Source organism: Heterocephalus glaber, unplaced genomic scaffold, assembly GCF_053883595.1.
Source record: "Heterocephalus glaber isolate CG9 unplaced genomic scaffold, H.glaber_assembly_v1.0 deba00001442, whole genome shotgun sequence".
Taxonomy (NCBI): Eukaryota; Metazoa; Chordata; class Mammalia; order Rodentia; family Bathyergidae; genus Heterocephalus; species Heterocephalus glaber.
In genome coordinates, this window is record NW_028258296.1 from 49270890 (window position 1) to 49290669 (window position 19780).

At 36.1% G+C, this 19780-nt stretch overlaps 1 protein-coding gene and 1 pseudogene across 3 annotated transcripts in view; one reads left to right on the forward strand and one right to left on the reverse strand.

Moving 5' to 3' along the window:
* LOC101718466 (protein FAM204A-like) lies at positions 1 to 16958 on the reverse strand (annotated as a pseudogene).
* The window catches only part of LOC101718819 (bile acid receptor-like), a 27829-nt gene continuing 22152 nt past the window's right edge, over positions 14104 to 19780 (forward strand). For 2 of the 3 annotated variants that reach the window (XM_087213294.1, XM_087213293.1), the window contains exon 1: positions 14104 to 14242. The gene's annotated coding sequence lies outside the window, so the exon portion shown is untranslated. The remainder of the gene's footprint in view (positions 14243 to 19780) is intronic. The other variant, XM_004854123.4, reaches the window with a different exon arrangement.

Sequence of the window (19780 nt, forward strand, 5' to 3'; positions counted from 1 at the left end):
TCATGAATTGGCAAAGTGCAGCTCTGCTGGTGGCCCTAATGTCACCAGGTGACACAAGGAAAGCTGAATGCCAACAGTTGACACAACCAGCTCTACTGGTTGCTGAGTCTCTGCTGCTGCTGCTGGCCACCACCTTTCAGTGCCAGCTTGTGCTGGACACCATAGGTCAGTTCTACTAGGAGCTGGTTGCTGCTGCTGGCCTCCACTGGCTGCTGCTTTCTGGAGTTTTTTGGTGTTAACAGCTCTTAGAGTTTGTCTTTCTTCGGAAACCAACCACTCTGTCTGTGCTACCTGAGAAATAAATCATAAGCAGGTTTACAGGAACACCACATTAAGTCTTTATTGTAACAGTGGAACTAGTATACAGGAGAGAGCCCATCTGGACTAAAATCTGAAGAAGTGCCTGGGAAGTACTACCTGTGTAGCAGTTTTCAGGCTTATGTGGGTGAGGATGAGGGTTGAAACCAGAGAATCTTCTGGATGGCTTGTTGTGAATGTCGAGTATGTAAATAAGATCCCTCCCTTCCTGATCTTAGCCACCCCAGGGTGCCCTCAGGGAACAGTATCCAGTGAAGTGGTGGGAGGGGGAGAGGCCTGGTGCTTCCAGGAGCAGCTTGTGGGAGTGGGGAGCCAGGCCATGCTGGCTGACTGCACTCATGTTGCATGGAAAATGACAGTTTGATAGCCAGAGAGGACACTGAAGCAAACTGTCCCAGGAGTTGGGGTACCAGGGGGCGGACAAAGGGAAGCAAAAGGCATACCAGCCACTGGTCAAGCCATATCCCTCCTCTAGCTGGCACAGAGAAAAATGAGAGAAACAAGTGCTTCTTTTCTTTTCTTTTTTCTTTTTTGTTTCTATTAAGTTTATTGGTACATTTTAGGTATACAATACATTCACCATTGGGATCTTGTACCTTTACATGATGTATCTTGATAAGTACTTCTTTTCTGTCTCATAACCATCAAGTTTCATGTTGCAAAATTTAGTGGAAAATTTTCTTTCATCTTATTTAACTCCACACTGGTATTCTGTTCTATTGAATACCTTTTCATGAAACATATTCCCCTTCATTTCTTTGATAAGTCTCTTTTGGTTTTTTATTTTACCTTCTAAGCTACTCAATCTATTTTGCAAGTTCACTCTCCAAGTAACATTTAAATATTGATGTTCCTCAAGGCCAGGTCCTACTACTTCCTTCTTTCCAGGTGTTCTTATATGTTTTATGGTTTTAAATAGCATCAATACCCAGTATCTTGAACATTTCCTATTACCTCTACAACTAACCTCTTTGCTAAATTCCAGCATCAAATATCAAATTTTCTGATTGACATTCTAGATGTTTCACAACCATTATCTTAACATGTGTAAAATTGATTTGCTTTTTGGTTAAAAACTTTAACTTTCATCTTATTCATCTCAGTAAACTTAATTTTATTTTTTTAAGACAAGATCTTGCTATGTAGTTCAGACTGGATTTGGACTCATTATGTACCCCAGGCTGGTCTCCAACTTGTGGCGATCCTCCTGCCTCAGGCTCCTGAGTGCTGGGATTACATACCTGCAACATTATGCCTGGCAGTAAACTTTAATATAATCCTAGATTAGAAACCTGGAAGTTACCCATTATTCCTTACCCTCCATCATCCCTAATGTGGCAGAAACTATGAAGTGGCTTACCTAACATTTACCACAATAAACATCTCTGTTTATACTTTGGGAAATGTAATAATAATTTCCTAGCCTGCTTTGTAGGCTGACATGCCTGAGTGGCATGTCATATAGTTTTAATCAAGGTCAAAATTTAAAAAAATTAATTCACTCAGAAAGTTAGGAATAGAGGAGAATGATCTCAACTTAATAAAGATAATCTATAAAAGTTCTGCAGTTAACATCACAGTGGCAAAGACTGAATGCCTTCTCTCAAGATTAGGAAAAAAGCCACCATTTTTCAGCATGATACTGAAGTTCTAGTCATTGCAATAAATCAAGAAAAGGAAATGAAAGGTAGATAGATTTTTTTTTTTTGAGATAGGGTACTTACTATGTAGTTCAGGCTGGCTTTGTATTCACTGTGTAGCCCAGGCTGGCCTCAAACTCACAACAATCTTCCTGCCCAAGCCTCCCAAGTGCTGGGACTATAGGCTTGCACCACCACACATGGCAGACAGACTGGAAAGGAAGAAATAAAAATATTTCTATTTGCTCATGACACGATTGTTTATTGTTGCAGACTACCATGACTAAAGTGAGAGCAGGCTGTAATATGGAGTAGGCATTTCCCCCCATAACTGTCTATAATGTACTCAGAGCTGGACCGAAGCCTATGTGACTCACAGGAGCATGTCGGATGGTGGAACAGGCTAGTACAGCTTCCGTGCCAATGGCTGTGGCTGAGGTCTAAGTCTCGATCTGTGAAGCTGCAGGGTTCCTAGTGAGATAACTGCCCCAATCCACATTCCACCCCCAGAGCTGCTCAACCCTTAATTGTTTTCAGTGACTTACTAGTTAACCATAACCCACCTTTGGTCTATTCTGCTCCTTCTGCAAGTATGGCTATTGCTCCTTTCTACAAGCTTTGCCTGTATCAGCTGATATCACTGATGTCACATGAGTCCCTCTACCCTATTCTTACCCATGGCTCTATAATCCGTACCAATAGACCTGGTTGTTTGTGGTCCTCACCATATGCTCGCCCTCATCACCACATGTTCAGCATGGCCTATCCCAGATCCTTGCCATCTGTTTAAGTCTTGTTTCTGTGTCTTTCTTTCTTTCACCTTCTGTCATATTGCCTTGCAGGAGATCGAGGCTTGAGGCCAGGACCCGATAGTTTATATTCCCAGGAATAAAAATAAATCCCATCTAAAAACAAATCAATTCAGCGAGTTTGCAAGATTCAAGGCAACACACAAAAAATGCAATCACATTTTTAGATACTTATACTGAACATGAATTAACTGAAATTAAAAGCAATATCATTACAATCACTACAAAGAAAATGAAATCTTTAGGTATATACTTAATATGTACAGAATGTATATTCTGAAAATCATGAAGAAAGATATTAAAAAGCCCTAAACAGAGAGATTATCATGTTAATGGATCTGAAGATTCAACATAGTAAAGATGTCAATTTTCCTTAAACTGATCAATAGGTTTAAAATAATCCTATAGAAATCCTGGTGAGTTATTTTTGGTAGCAATAGACATTCTGAAGATTATTCAAAAACATAAGTTCTAGAGTGACTAAAACAATATTGATAAAGAGGGATAAAGTGGGAAGAATCCCTCTACACAATAGTAAGATTTCCTATGTAGCTACAGTAATGAAAACAGTGTGATATAGCAGTGGAGAGACAAAACATAGATCAATGGAACAGAACAGAAAGCTAAAAGGGTTAGGCAAATAGTATTTGGATTTAACATCAAAAGTAAGATCTATAGGAGAAAAATTTGACAAAATAGAGTTCATCAAAATTAAAGATTTTTGTTTTGCAAAAGACCTTGTGAAGAGGAAGAAAAGAAAAGCTGTTGACCATAAAAATGCAAATCACATATGTAACGAAAGACTAGATTTAGGATATATAAAGAAACTTCAAAAATCAACAGTAAAAATATGAACAATCCAATGAGAAAACAGGAAAAAGAGGGTATACAGGTTGCAAACACATGAAAAGATGTTCAGCCTGATTAATCATGAGAGAAAAGCAAATTAAAACCATGAGATATTATTACATATCCATCAGTAAATAAAGTAAAGTAAATAAATTAAAATTAAAATAAATAAAACAAGTGGGTGAAATTTGTAAATCTTTAGATCATTGCTGACAAGGCAACAATATTTATCTTACATTGCTATATCTATTTAGGATACCTGTATATTGAATGACAGTATAAAAAAGTAAACTTCAAGAGATTTCACCATTTATGCTTATTATGGTATGTCAGTGAACTATGTGGTTACAATTAGGATGCTCAAGTAACAATAACCTATGAAAAATTTAATAATATGTTCTGTTTTCACTTTTTAAAAATGTTGACATATATTTACATGTATTTTTAAGTACTTTGGAATGAGTAACATACTAATCACAGTATGTCATTTTCCTTTTTCTTTCTTTTTTTAAAAAAATTCTTTTATTGGTGCATTTTAGGTATACAGTATGTTTACATTTATCATTGGGTGGTCTGTACATGATGTATCTTGGTTCTTATTTTTTTCCCCATTACCTGTGCGCCCTTCATCCCCTCCACCCTTCCCTATTTACATAGATTTCATTTCCATGTTTCTTTCTTTACCTCCTAATTTTTCCTTTCCCTTCTTCCCTTTCCCCTTCCCCTCCCACCACCCCTACACTTTTGAACCTTTTCCTATTTCAAATTATCAATTATTCGTTTTAATCATTTTCATCCTTATTTATACTTTCAGTTTCTCATACTAAAGAAACTATTCGGTATTTACACGTATGTCCTATTTATTTCACTTAAGAGTATGGCCTCAATATGCATCCACTTAGCTATAAATGTCTCTAATTTCTTGTTCTTTATGGCTGAGTAGTACTCCATTTTATAAAAAAACCACATCTTCTTTATCCAGTTTCCAGTTGATGGGCACTTGGGCTATTTCCAAGCTTTAGCTATTACAAACTGTGCCGCTATAAACATGGGTGCACATATATCGCTGTGGTATGATTCTTTTAATTCTTTGGGGAAGATCCCCAGCAGGGGAATAGCTGGGTCAAATGGGAACCCTAGCCCTAGTTCTTGAGGTATCTCCACACTGATTTCCACAGTGGTTGCACCAGTCTGCACTCCCAACAACAATGGAGAAGGGTTCCTTTCTCCTCCCAGCCCCGCCAGCATTTGTTATTGGTTGATTTCTTGATAGCAGCCATTCTTTCTGGGATGAGGTGGAATCTCAGTGTTGTTTTCATCTGCATCTCTTGAATGACCAGTGATGTTGGACATTTTTTCATATATTTGTTTGCTGCTTTTACTTCTTTGAGAAATGTCTGTTCATTTCAGATGCCCATTTTTGAATTGGGTCTTTGGATTTGGGGGGGGTCTGATATTTTTCAATTCTTTATATATTCTAGATAGTAAACCTTTGTCTGAGGTACAGCTGCTAAAATTTTTTTTTCACATTGTAGGTTGTCTGTTAGCTCTGTTGGTGGTTTCTCTTGCAGTGCAGAAGCTTTTAAATAAGATGAGATCCCAGTTGTTGATTCTTTGTGCTAGTTCTCATGCTACTGAGGTTTTGTTCATACAGTCTTTTCCTATGCCAATGTCTTCAAGAGTTCTACCTAACTTATGTTCCAGCAAGTTTAGTGTTTCTGTCTTAATATTTAGATCTTTAATCCACTTCAATCTTAGTTTAGTGCATGGTGATAGGTATAAGTCTAGTTTTAATCTTTGGCAGGTTGAAATCCAGTTTTTCCAACACCATTTATTAAATAGGCTATCTTTCCTCCAGTGAGGGTGGTTGGCTCCTTTGTCAAAGATGAGGTGGCTGAGTATGTCTGGAGTTGTTTCTGCATCTTCTAATCTATTCCACTGATCCTTGGGTCTGTTTCTTTCCCAGTACCATGCTGTTTATGGCACAGTAGCTTTGTAGTATAGTTTCAAGTTGGGGATTGTGATACCCCCAGCCATGTCTCTGTTGCCTAGAATTGCTTTTGCTATTCTAGGTCTTTTCTGGTTCCAAATGAATTTTTGGATTGTTTTCTCTAGTTCTGTGAAGCATATTGTTGGAATTTCAATTGGGATTGCATTAAATCTATATAGCAGTTTTAGAAGCATGGCCATTTGCACTATATTGGTTCTTCCTACCCAGGAACAAGGGATGTCTTTCCATTTTCTTATATCCTCCTCGATCTCCTTTTTTCAGCGTGCTGTACTTTTCAGTGTAGGGGTCTTTTGCTTCCTTTGTTAGGTTGATTCCTAGGTATTTCATATTTTGGGATGCTATTGTAAAAGGAATTGTTTCCCTAATTTCTCTCTCAGTGAGTCTGCTATTTGTGTATAAGAAGGCTATTGTTTTTTGAGTGTTGACCTTATATCCAGCTACTCTACTGAATCTGTCAATTAGGTCTAGAAGTCTTTTGGCGGAGTTTTTTGGGTCTTCTATGTAAAGTATCATATCATCAGCAAATAATGACTGTTTAGCTTCTTCCTTTCTTTTTTTTAAATTTAGTTCTTTTATTGGTACATTTTAGGTATACAATTCGTTTACATTTATCATTGGCTGTTTGTACCTGTACATGATATATCTTGGTTCTTATTTTTTTTTCCCCATTACCTGTGCACCCTTCACTGCCTCCACCCTTCCCTATTTACATAGATTTCATTTCCATTTTTTTTTCATTTCTCATAGTTTTTCCTTTCCCTCTTTTCCTTTCCCCGTCCCCTCCCTTCACTCCTTTGTCTTTGGACCTTTTTTCCTATTTCAAAATTTGAATTATTCATTATAATCATTTTAACCCTTGTTTACACTATCAGTTTCTCACACTAGTGAAACTATTTGGTATTTACACATGTGTGTCCTATTTATTTCACTTAAGAGTATGGCCTCTATATGCATCCATTTAGCTATAAATGACTCTAGTTTTTCATTCTTTATGGCTGAGTAGTACTCCATTTTATTTTAAAAACCCCCACATTTTCTTTATCCTATTTCCAGTTGATGGGCATTTGGGCTGCTTCCAAGCTTTAGCTATTACAAACTGTGCTGCTATGAACATGGGTGCACATATATCACTGTGGTATGATTCTTTTAATTCTTTTGTGAAGATACCCAGCAGGGGAATAGCTGAGTCAAATGGGACCTCTATTCCTAGTTCTTTGAGGTATCTCCATACTGATTTCCACAGTGGTTGCACGAGCCTGCACGAGCCTGCACTCCCACCAGCAATGGAGAAGGGTTCCTTTCTCCCCACAACCTTGCCAGCATTTTTTATTTGTTGATTTCTTGATAGCAGCCATTCTTTCTGGGGTGAGGTGAAATCTCAGTGTTGTTTTCATCTGTAGCTTCTTCCTTTCCTATCTTTATTCCTTTTATTTCTTTCTCTTTTCTAATTGCTGTGGCTAATGTTTCCAGAACTATATTGAACAGGAGTGGTGATAATGCGCATCCTTGTCTTGTTCCTGATTTTGGCATGAAAGTTTTCAGTTTTTGACCATTTAGTATGATGTTTTGGCTTTTGGTTTTTCATCAATAGCCTTAATAAGGTTGAGATAAAGACCTTCTATTCCAATTTTCTGTAGGGTTTTTATCATGAATGGGTGTTGGATTTTGTCAAATGCCTTTTGTGCATCTATTGTGATGATCATGTGGTTTTTGTCCTTGACTCTGTTAATATAGTGTATTACATTTAGTGATTTATGAATGTTGAACCATCCTTGCATCCCTGGGATAAATCCGACTTAGTCAGGGTGTATGATCTTCTTGATGATCCTCTGTATTCCCTTTGTCAGTATCTTGTTGAGGATTTTTTCATCTATGTTCATTAGGGAGATTGGTCTGTAGTTCTCTTTTGGGTTGGGTCTTTCCCTGGTTTTGAAATCAAAGTAACACTTGCTTCCAGCAATGAATTTGGAAGTATTGCTTCCCTTTCAATTTCCTTGATGAGTTTAAAGAGAAATGGTGATAGTTTTTCTTTAAATGTCCTGTAGAATTCAGCAGTGAAGCCATCAGGACCTGGGGTTTTCTTTGTTGGTAAATTTTTTTATTAGATTTTCAATTTCACTGATTGTAATTGGGGTGTTTACAATTTCTATATCTTCTTCATTCAACTTTGGCAATTCATATGTATCTAGGTATCTGTCCATTTCTTCTGTGTTTTCCATTTTATTAGAGTACAGGTTCTCAAAGTAGGTATTGATGATCCTCTGAATTTCTGCTGGGTCTGTTGTAACTTCCCCTTTTTCACTTTTAATTGTGTGGATTTGAGCCTTTTCTTTCCTTTTTTTGATAAGGCTGGCTAAAGGTTTATCGATTTTATTTTTTCTTTCAAAAAACCAACTCTTTGATTCATTAACTTTTTGTATCATTCTCTTAGTCTCCATTGCATTGATTTCTGCTCTGATCTTTATAATTTCCTTTCTTGTATGAGCTTTGGGTTTATTATGCTCTTCTTTTTCTAGGAGTTTGTGATTCTGTATTAGGTTATTTATCTGAGTTCTCTCTGTTTTCCTAATATGGGCATTTATGGCTATGAATCTCCCTTGTAAAACTGCTTTCATTGTGTCCCATAGATTCCTGTATGTTGTACTGGCATTATCCTTTACTTGTAGAAACTGTCTAATTTCTTCTTTAATTTCCTCTGTCACCTATTGGTTGTTCAGGAGGGTGTTATTCAATTTCCATGTGTTTGGGGGAGTTTTGCGATTTCTTCTGTTTTTGACCTCCAATTTTATTGCACTATGGTCTGATAATATACAGAGGGTAACTTCAGTTCTTTTACATTTACTTAGACATGTCCTATGAGCTAGCATGTGGTCTATTTTTGAGAATGACCCATGTGCAGCTGAAAAGAATGTGTATTCTGATTTTGTGGGGTGGAACACTCTGTAAACATCTATTAAGTCTGTTTATTCACTAGCTTGGTTCAGTTCTAAAATTTCATTGTTAATTTTTTGTCTAGATGATCTGTCTATTTGTGATAGTGGGGTATTGAAGTCCCCCACTACAATTGTATTAGTGCTTATTTGATTTTTCATGTCCATTAATATTTGTTTTGTATAGTTGGGGGCATTCATATTTGGTGCATATATATTTAGGATTGTCATCTCTTCCTCTTGGATTGTTCCCTTCACAAGGATGTAGTGACCATCTTTGTCTCTCTTAATTAGTTTTGGTTTGAAATTTACTTTGTCTGCAAATAAGATTGCTAACCTTGCTTTTTTCTGGGTTCCTGTGGCATGGGAACTGTTTTTCATCCTTTTACTTTCAGTCTATGAATTTCTTTTTGAGTTAGGTGTGTTTCTTGTATACAGCATATTGCTGGATTTTGATTCTTAATCCATTCTGCCAGTCTATTTCTTTTGATTGGTGAAGTGAATTGAGGCCATTAACATCGAGAGTTACAATTGATAGATAATTGACTCATCATTATCATGATGTTTTACTGTTGTTGGCTCTTTTATTTCTTATTTTTTCCCCCTTTCTCTTTAGTGTCTTACCTTGCCTGGTGGCTTCCTTCTGTTGGGCCTCATGGAGTTGTGACCTTTATTATCTTTTCTAGGATATTGCTTGAATTGTTTGGAGTGCTGGTTTGGTGTTCATGAAATTTCTCAAGTGTTCTTTGTCGGGGAAGTATCTAAGTTCCCCATTGATTTTGAAAGATAATTTTGCAGGATACAACAGTCTAAATTGGAAGTTATTTTCTTTTAGGGCTTGAAATACTTCACTCCAGGCTCTCCTTGACTTGAGGGTTTGTGTTGAGAAGTCTTCTGTGGTTTGGATGGGCTTTCCTTTGTAGGTGATTTGTTTCTTTTCTCTAACTGCCTGTAGGATTTTGTTCTTCTGTTGGGTTTCTGGGATCTTGACTATTATATGTGCATGTGTAGATTTTTTTTGATCATGGCTAGTTGGAGTTCTATATGCCTCACTTATCTGTATGTCCAATTCTCCTCCTCTGTCTGGGAAGTTTTCTACTATTACTTCTGTGAACAGTTTTTATGTCAATTGTATTTTTTCCTGTTTTTTCTGTGGACTCCTATCAGTCTTATGTTATTCTTCTTTGTGTCATCTAGCAGCTCTGGATTGATTTCTCATGGTCCCTTACCATTTTGAAGAGATCTCTGTTTTCATGGTCCTTAACTGCAATCCTATCTTCTATATCTGATATTCTATCTTCAGATTCCCTTAATCTGCTCTGCATGCTTTCAATGGAGTTTTTAATCTCCTGAATATCTGTTTGAATCTGTTTCATGGATTCCATTTCTTTCTTTTTTTTTGGTACCCAAGATTGAACTCAGGTCCTTCCACTTGAGAGGCAGGCGGCAGAACCACTGAGCTAAATTCCCGGCCCTCCATTTCTTTCTTATGTTGAGCAATCGTAGTTTCCATTTCTTTCTCATGCTGGGCATTTATGGCTTCCAGCATGTTTCTGAGCTCATCTATTTTTTTAATCTGTTTCTGTTCTAGAGCCTCTAATCATGTCTTTCATTCTGCTCACCATCTCTGTAGTTATCTGGGAAATTATTTCTGTTTTGAATTTTTCTTTTGAATTTTTCATTCATCTGTTTTGTTACTTCCTGTGATATCAGTTCAGGGTGTCCAGGTGGTTGATTATGAGACTTTTCCACCTCGTTTCCCCCAGAATTTGCCTTTTGTGAAGTGAAAGTGTGAGTTTGTGCCTTACTTATATGTCTTCTCATTTTTGTTTTTGGTACTGTCCTTGGTTTAATTCCTGAGTTGATACTTTGAATTTGCTTATTGTAAATATCTTTGTTGATGTATTTAGATCACTTATGGAATGATTGCTTCTCAGAGGTGTCTTCCAGATATAGCTGGTCTTTAGGTTTTGAGTCTCTAATGGCTCTGAGGCTGTCTCATTTTCATTATACCAGGAAGGACAACTGATTAGATTAATCACAACACCTTAGCCCAAGTGATACAATCAGCAACACAACAGGATCAAGTACCTCTTAGAAAATGACAATTTGTGGTAGTTATTAATCTATCACCTTTAACTGTGTGAATTAAATCAAAATCAAGGACCAACCCAGCATATGTTTACAGTGAATAAACTCTTCAATATAGCAACTTTATGCTTCGGGATGCAGAGTTAGAAGGAGTTGAGAGGGAGGAATAGGTAAGTAGAAGGATAGGGGAAGGTTAGCCATGAGGCCAGAGGGCACAGGAAAGAGAAGGAAAAAGAAGAAAAAAATGATAAAGAAGAAATAAGAATTAGGGGCAGAACAGGAACACAAAGGGAGATGAAGAACAATGTGGGACAGGAAGGGAGTGAGGCGGAGAGAGAGAGAAAGAAAAGAGAAAAGAAAGAAAAAAGAGAAAAATAAAAATTTTAAAAGAGTAGCAAAGAAGAAAAAAAATTAAAAATAAGAGCAAAAAAAGGTGGTAATTTTGAAAATAACAAATAAAAGACAAAAATGAAGGGCCTACTTTAGGGTATGTCTCTGCTATCACAATAGACAATGTGGGGAGCACTGTGCAGTTATAAGTCAATGAGTCTCATTAACCCAGTCACAGACTGGTGAGATTCAGGCAGATTTCTGGCTATAAGTCCCAAGTTGAGCTCCCTGTCCTCCAGGAGGGTTGAACTCTGCAAGGTTCTACTGCAGATTCCAGCTGCCTTTCCCCTGAAGATAGTCCAGGTTCTGATGGGAGGTGATGATCCCTCCAACTTACCAAGCACGGTGGTCTGGTGTGCCTTCATTGCAGAGATTCTCTTTATTTTTACAGTGGGCTTCAGTTTTCATCAGGGAGCCTGAGAGAGGCCCTCTTTCTGTTGTTCACTTCTGAAGCTCAGAACAATGGCCTTTATGCTCCCCTGTGCCTCTGTAGTACGGATCCAAGTAGCTGTACAGCCAAGAGGTGAACGGGTGGGGTGGGGCTGTTGTTGCAGACGCCCACACGGCCAAGCTGGAAGCTGCTGGGCAAGCCTGGGGGTCCTCACTGGCTGGGTTTCCGGCTCACTCTCCTGGTTCCTTTCTGTTTTTTTTTTTTGAGACAGGGTTTCATTGTGTAGTTCAGGTTGGCCTTGAACTCACTATTGTAGCCCAGGCTGGCCTTGAACTCATGGCACTCCTGCCTCAGCCTCCTGAGTGCTGGGATTACAGGAGTGCACCACCATGCCCAGCTACCACAGCATGTTTTCGGCATTATTATAAACCGGGAACATACATATAAATATCTGTAACTATATTGACTTGGAATGAATTATCTTTTGTAAAACTAAACATGGAAACTGATTTCCAGTGAAATGGAATATTTCAAATATAGTCTGTACCATAAGAAATTAAATCATGCCCGTCAATATTTAAGATGTATATAGTCCTAGCTTAAAGGTAATGGACATACTTGAGTTTCCAAAGAAGTTTATCATAGTAGGCTTCACTCATTCATTTTATTTATATGATAATGATTTCAGAATAATTTTGGGTTGTTAGGGTGGAATTGAGAGTGTGGATGATCAAGATGATAGAATTAATGAAAAGTTTGAATCACCGAGTTTAAAGATATCCATCTGAATGCAGAAACTAATAATTCTGCTCTCAAATAGAGATTAAAATTGGAAACTATCTCAATAATAAAAGTAATTTAAAAATCAGTCTTATGTTTGTAAATTAATAATTAAAGGGCTAAAGTTGTTTTAAAAGTGTTCTCTTAAGAAATATATGTTCCTAAGCCAATTGTGGTTGATGTGTCTGTAATACCAGCAGTCAGTAGGCTGAAGCAGGAGGACAGGGTGTTCGAAGTCAGCCTGGGTTACATAGCAAGATCCTGTCTCAAATCACACACACACACACACACACACACACACACACACACACACACACAGCCCTACCAAAAAAAAAAAGACAAAACACACAAAGAAAAACAGCCACAAAAAATGCACCTGACAAATATTTAGAAGTTAGATATTTTGTTCAAGACATTTGTTTTGCCTTTTTTTTTGGTACCAGGGATCGAACTCAGGTCTTTGCACTTGTGCAGCAGGCGGTGAAACCACTGAGCTAAATCCCCGGCTGTTTTGCCATTTTTAATTTAGGATTACTAGTAGAGTGTTAATTTTTTCTTGGTACCAGGGATTGAACTCAGGACCTTGCACTTGCAAGGCAGGTGGTAGAACCACTGAGCTAAATCCCCAGCTGTTAATTCTTTAAAGGCATAATTTGGAGCCCATTTGTGGAATATTTTAGAATGGATACAAATGAATTATAATGTGGTGATCATTATTCATTGGTTCACTGACTAAAAATTTCAAATATACAAGGCTTATTATTAAAAAGTAAACACACGTGGGCCAGGGATTTAGCTCAGTGGTTCTGGCGCCTGCCTTGCTAGCGCAAGGTCCTGAGTTCGATCCCCAGTACCCCCCCCAAAAAAAAAAATTGGGGCCAGGGATTTAGCTCAGTGGTTTTGCCGCCTGCTGCGCAAGCACAAGGACCCGAGTTCAATCCCCAGTACCAAAAAAAAAAAAAGAAAAAGAAAACATTAAAAAGTAAACACAGTTTCATGTGATATGACTTACAGATTCATCATGAATTCTTCCCGGTAGTACACCGGTCCTTAAATAATTCTGCAAGAATATAGTTGTTGCACAGTTAGAAACTGGACTGAGAATGAACCCTGGAGTCAAACAGATGAGTCATCAGGTTAGAGGAGATTTGACCAGGAAAACTAGTGTTCAGTGGCAGAACCGCTTGTAATCTTGCCTCCTCTGGGATATTGTAAAAGGATGACCATCAGCCAAGTATCCAACAGACTTTGTTAATCTGAGTGACATTTTAAAAAAAGCCATAAGGAAGTTATTTATGCAGCCTGTTCAGCTGTTTGGATTTTTAGTGAGTCTAATCTCTGCTACTAATTAGCTATGAGAAGTTTAACAATAGTAATATTTATTTGTGTTGCCATTTTTTCTTAGCCAAAAAACAAAAACGAAAACAGACAATTGGATTAAGATATTTATGCTTATATAACATTGTGTAAATTTATGAATTATTATTCATGCTTCTGCTTGACTTAACATCTTTTTCTGTAGGTAATTCAAAGATTTCTGTAGGTAATTCAGTTCAACTTCAGCTTAAATTGTCCCAGGGTCTGCATTAATGGAATTTCAGTTAATGAGGCTTTTCCCCCTTTCTGTATATGTTAGACTTTAGTTTGCAGAGACCCAATGTTTTGTAATGTCAAATTCAACAACGAAAACAAGATATTTATTAAGTAAACATAAGGAACTCTGGGAGAGTGTGTCCTAAAGGCCCTGAAGGCCTCTCTCCCTGATGGTCCAGTTATTTTTTGATTTATGTCAGCTTGTAATTGCCCTTGTTTTGACCCAAGAGAGGAAGGGGAAGTTTTTCTCTGAGATAGAGGGGAAGTGTTGCTCTGTGGAGTGTCTGGAGCTTAAGCCTGAGTGTATGCAGTGTTCTTTACACCCCTTGATAAATAGGGAAATGTCCAGCGTGCTCCAGTTGGATAGCTGGAGTAGCTGCTAACTCTATCTGTACTCATTCTGGGAGGAAAAAGACAGTCTATAGTAACATCACCTAATTGTGAGTATTTTATCTTCCCTAAAATGAGAAAATTTTATAATTTTATGTTCTCTAAATGAAATAGAATTGTCAATTTTTGCTGGAAATTTACTTGAAGCTACTACTAAATTGTAATCCATTAATAAAAAAGTATTTTTGAGATCCAAAATTGCCACTATCAAAAATTAATTTTTGCAAAGCCAAGTAATTGATGGTTATTATGAGAGTCACATTATAAAAGGTATTTCCCCCTTTTAAAATGTGCTCTTTAAATATAAGAAATGTGATTAAATGAGGTAGGTTATATAGTAATTAGATTCTCCTCTAAAGAATGTTAAGGCAATTTTCCATTGTAGATGGACTTTAGTGGACATTTGAATGTAATAATATAAACTGCTTAATAATAATATTTGCTAAATGGACTTTGGTTTTAAACCAAGAGCATATCAATAAAATAACACGTGATAAATGTGTATTCAGGGAATTACATCTCTGCTGAAACTGCTATGATGATATAACTATGAAAGTTACTTGAAACTATAGAAATAGATATGAAATATATTTCTATATCTCTGAACTACATTGTGTATATACATATGTACCAGGGATCAAACTCGGGACCTTGCACTTGCGAGGCAGGTGCTGGTGCCACTGAGCTAAATACCCGGCCCTTGAAATACCTAAAATATTAATTTCATAGTCATTAATTTTCTAAATTTTAGTCTCTTTTCTCTTTCTGTTTCTTTCTTAATCTATGAAACTTACTTGACAAATATTACTTGCTTTTAAAATTTAAAGCTATATATAGAACTATATGGATCCATTTATATGAAATGTTTGAAAGAGGCAAATCTATGCATAAAGAAAGTAGATTAATGATTGCCACATATTGGGGGGAAGATGGGTTGAAGAGTGACTGCTAATGGATATGAGATTTGGTAGTGATCAGAGTGCTCTGGAATTAGATGATGGTGATAGTTGCAGACTGAATATTCTGAGCTGTACTTTTTATAAGCGTGTATTTTATAAGTAGATTTTATTTCAATTAGCTGACATATAAAGCTGTATGTAAAGATTTCACAGTGTAAAACACACTCTATAGCCTACAATATACCCTTTTAAAGGAACAAACAAACCCTGATTTGTGTTATTGTTGAAATATATTATTTTCATTTCCCTTGGTTCCTATAAATTTTGACTAAAGAATTTTGGCTTAAGAAGCCCTCTGATGAAAAAACTTTTTATGATTATGTATCATTCTTGTATTTTATTTTTATTTTTTAATCAACTGCTTTTATATGAGACTATGAAATAACAATACCATTGCTTCCAATAAAAAATCAATAATTGTTTTGATAGCACTAAGGTAATTACAATCATTTGGAAAGATAGCATGAAGTGAGACTTTTTTACACTTATAACTAATCCATTTTAAACAAAAGCCAATCTTAAAAATGTAATTCTAGAAAAAGTGCAGTTATGCTAAGAACAGATAAGAAAGTACAAGGATCTCATAGGCTGTGCTATACCAGACAGATAAAAAGTAAAATTGATTTTATACTGTAAATCTATACAAATAAATAAAATCCTATCTTCTTTTCCTGTATGTATGCTTAGATTTCTTACATAAATAACAAAATACTTCATTCCATCACTTCAATAGAATGAACTCCTTAGAAAAAAACTTAAAAGAGCTGAAATTAACTCCCAAGATTTATGCTTACTTTTCCCTACTTTTATCAATTTCCTGACATATTTAACCTAAGCAAAAAAATCTTTTCTGTAAATTAAGCATACAAGTCTACATATGCCTTGAAGAATTCTGCCCAGTTGCATATATGCCATGTTGCTTTTGGTTTCCATCTCTTCTTGCTTCAACCCCCCATGTGAGTTTCTTCTTTTTTTGAGCAGCCTGAAAGTTTTCAGCCTCCTTTTTGGCTTTTATAAACTTGTGACAGGCAATTGCTTTGGCAATTTTTACACCAAGCTCTCCAGTAGCTAGCTGGTTGCTGAGTTCCTCAGCCTTCTCAACATCCCACCCTCCTCCACAGCCAGGTCTGTCCTCTTTTTCAAGGCCAGACTTTTCAACCTTTTTTCTTTTTAGAAGGGGTTCAAATCTATTATTGGCTCCGAAGCACGAGTAAGCTCCTTCCACTGGGTTTCATTTAAGGACTGCTCACTAGGAGATTCTTTTTCATTCTTTTTTTTTTTTTTTTTTTTGGTACCGGAGATCAAACTCGGGTTCTTGAGCTTGCACAGCAGGCGGCGAAACCACTGAGCTAAATCCCCGGCCCTTCATTCTTCAATTTACCTCTTCTGGAGTGTTTTCTCTTTCTCACTCTGAATCTTGAGGCTGAAGTTTTCTGTTCAGAATGTTTTTTATGCAATTCTTTTTTTTTTTTTTTTTTGGTACCAGGGATTGAACTTGGGTCCTTGAGCTTGCTTGCACAGCAGGCGGCCAAACCACTGAGCTAAATCCCTGGCCCTGCAATTCTTGAAATTTGTTCCACATATTTAAGGGAATTCCAGAAGGGCACTCTTCATATGCATTTGCTTTGGCCTCTGTTTTGGTTTTTGGTTTATCTGCTGACAAACCTGAGATTTCTCTTTCTTTAATGGTCCTAGCCTCTTTATCTTCCTGTAAGTTATGATCAAAGTTCTGTGGTGTGGCCTCATCTTCAGAATTTGACTCAATATCAGTTTCATTTAAGCCAGGAGACAGCAGTCCGCTCCACATCTTTTCTTCAATCAGGAAGAGGCCACTCGGCATCTATCTTAAGACCTCATGTATCATTCTTTTAGAAGAGGTTGCTATGAAACTAAATTGTTTTCCTTCTGAAACAGTCTACTTTTCAGTTGTATAAATTCATGGGATTCATTTATTAATAATCCAAGTGAAATATTTTACAAGAGTAAAGTATAAAAAATGTGAAATTCTCCAGTATGTAGATTTAATTCTTAGGAATCAATGTTTTTGCTGTTAAAGGTTTAATAGCTAAAAGTTTACTAAAAACAATTTTTGCTTATGGCAGAGAAAATGTAGACTCATTTATAGAATCAAGCATCTTCTCAGCAGGATAACCATTATAATCTGTTAAAAATACAACTTTCAATGAAAATTATATTTATAAAGAAAAAACAGATTCTGTTCATGACAAGTTGATCCTCCTTATAAAAGCTCCTATTTTAGGGAAGGGTGGAGCGGGTGAAGGGAGGGCTAGGAATGGGGAAAAAATAAGAACCAAGATGCATTATATAAAAGTACAATTCCCAATGAGAAATGTAATTGTGTTGTATACCTACAATGTATCAATAAAAGAATTTAATACTAAAAAAAAGCTCCTATTTTAATAAATTATTTTGTTTTAAATAAATATTTACTGGAAAAGATGAAACAATCTTTCTAGACCCATCACAACTTCTTATTGTGATAGAAAGTTTTTGATTACATACCTCTCTGTTACTAATAATTTATTTAAATATTTTAAAACTAATTTTATGAACACTATTTTCAAATGATTTATTTTACTATGCACATATAATTCTTCTACTAAACATGGTCTGGATTAAAATTTAATTAGTGAAAAATATGTAAAAATAGTGCAAATATTATTGCAAGCATATAAAAGATAGATATTTCATATTTTAAAGGCATCTTATTTTTCTTTTTGGTTTTTTTTGAGACAGGGTCTCACTATGTAGTTCAGATTTCCCTTGAACTTTTTGTATAGCCCAGGTTGGCCTCAAACTTGCAGTAATTCTCCTGACTTAACCTCCAAGTGCTGGGACTACAGGTGTGCATCACCACACTTGATTTTAAAGGCATCTTTTAAAATATAGGTTTATTTATGTACATGTCCCATATATAATGGAGTATAACCAGAACTGTGTAAGCATTATTTCAGGTATTTATTTACCAGTAGTGGAAGGACTTGGTTTAAAAACACTGTTATTGATAATAGTGGCATTATTATAAGGTATGTGCATGTTTATCAAGATATTACCATTTTTGTTTAATATATTGCCTCTAGTTTGGTCTATACTTTCAACTAAATTCTCTGTCAGTGAAGTCTATATCTAAGCAGTACTTAATGCTTTTTAATTTTCAATTTTCTTCAGATCTTTAATATTGTATTATGTGAAATTTAATGGTAAATGTGGCAATTTTAAAAGGAGGGTAAATAATAGCTTCAAGTTTTCTAATTCATTTATAATGGTCTAAGATCTAATTAAGATTCAAAGAGAAGGTTGGAAAGAACTGAACAGAAGTATTTCTAAAAAGTATCACAAAAATTAAACCAATAGTATGTACAATTCTATTCATATAGCACCAATTGATTTGTAGTAGAGGAAAAATAGTACCTGTGCTCTGTTTGATGCAATTGATAATGGTCTTTACTTTTCAAGGAAAGCTTCATATTGAAAATACACTTATTTGGAGGAACTTTTCTTGTTTCAGCTGTTACATCCAATATATATTCTATAGTATTGTTGCTATGCTAGCAGAGGACTGGGAGATTCAAGAGCTTTTAAAGAAACCTAGGTACTACTAGATAATAAGAAAGACAAATTTTAGATATATTATTAGTTGAATCATCTTCATGGATGCAGAAATCTTAGCCATGAAACTATCACATTTGTACATGGTTTTTCAGTAATCTCAGAAGCTATCTCAGAAGTTTGTCATGTATGTATATCTTTTTGTATGATATACAACCAATTTTCTTCTTTATTTGGTTCTTTTAAAGGTGAAAAATAATCTTTGTCTTCTAATGGAGAGGATAAAGCTATAAAATATAATGCACTCTAGAGGGATTTTTATTTTCTTCAATAACTTCTAATTTCCTTAAATTGTGAGTTCCTGTTTAATTCTATTCAATGATATATCCTTTCTGGAATTCTTTCCTAGAACATAACAAAAATAGTTTTCCTATAGATGATGATTTAGATTTTGATAATTTTTCCTCATGATATTTTACATTTTTAGGGTTATTAGTAAAAGTAAAACACATTTTTTAGTAAGTAATAAAGAGTTGTGACTAGTCAAGCAGAACCAAAATCAATGATTGAATGTTTAACATGTCACAGTGCTATTGATATAGGAGAAATATAACTCCCAACCTACTAGATGTCAGATGTGCCCAGTATGTGTCCCCTGAAAATGAAGAATGAATTGCAAAGAACAATGGGGGTTAAGATCAGGAAAGGTTTATTGAGAGATGGCTCCTAAGAGACAGGAGGGATCCCGAGTGGGTAGCACTGAGGCTCTTTGTCAGGGATAATTTATATAGTAAAGTCACGATGTGGGTACCATGTGGCTCAAACTATAATCAACCTGTAGGATTACAAGTATAGCTGCTTAGCCAATATTTATCCAATAGGGAAATGAGTCACACAGCAAGGGTACGTGGAAAGAACAAAGGCATTTTTGGGAAAGAATGTGTCCAAATGCTCCGATCACCCACTTGGGTGACTGATGCCTATCTGCACTTCCTGGACCAGGTGGTGCTAATTACAGAATAATTCCAAGTTGCTGTCTATGCATTAGGAAGGCATGTA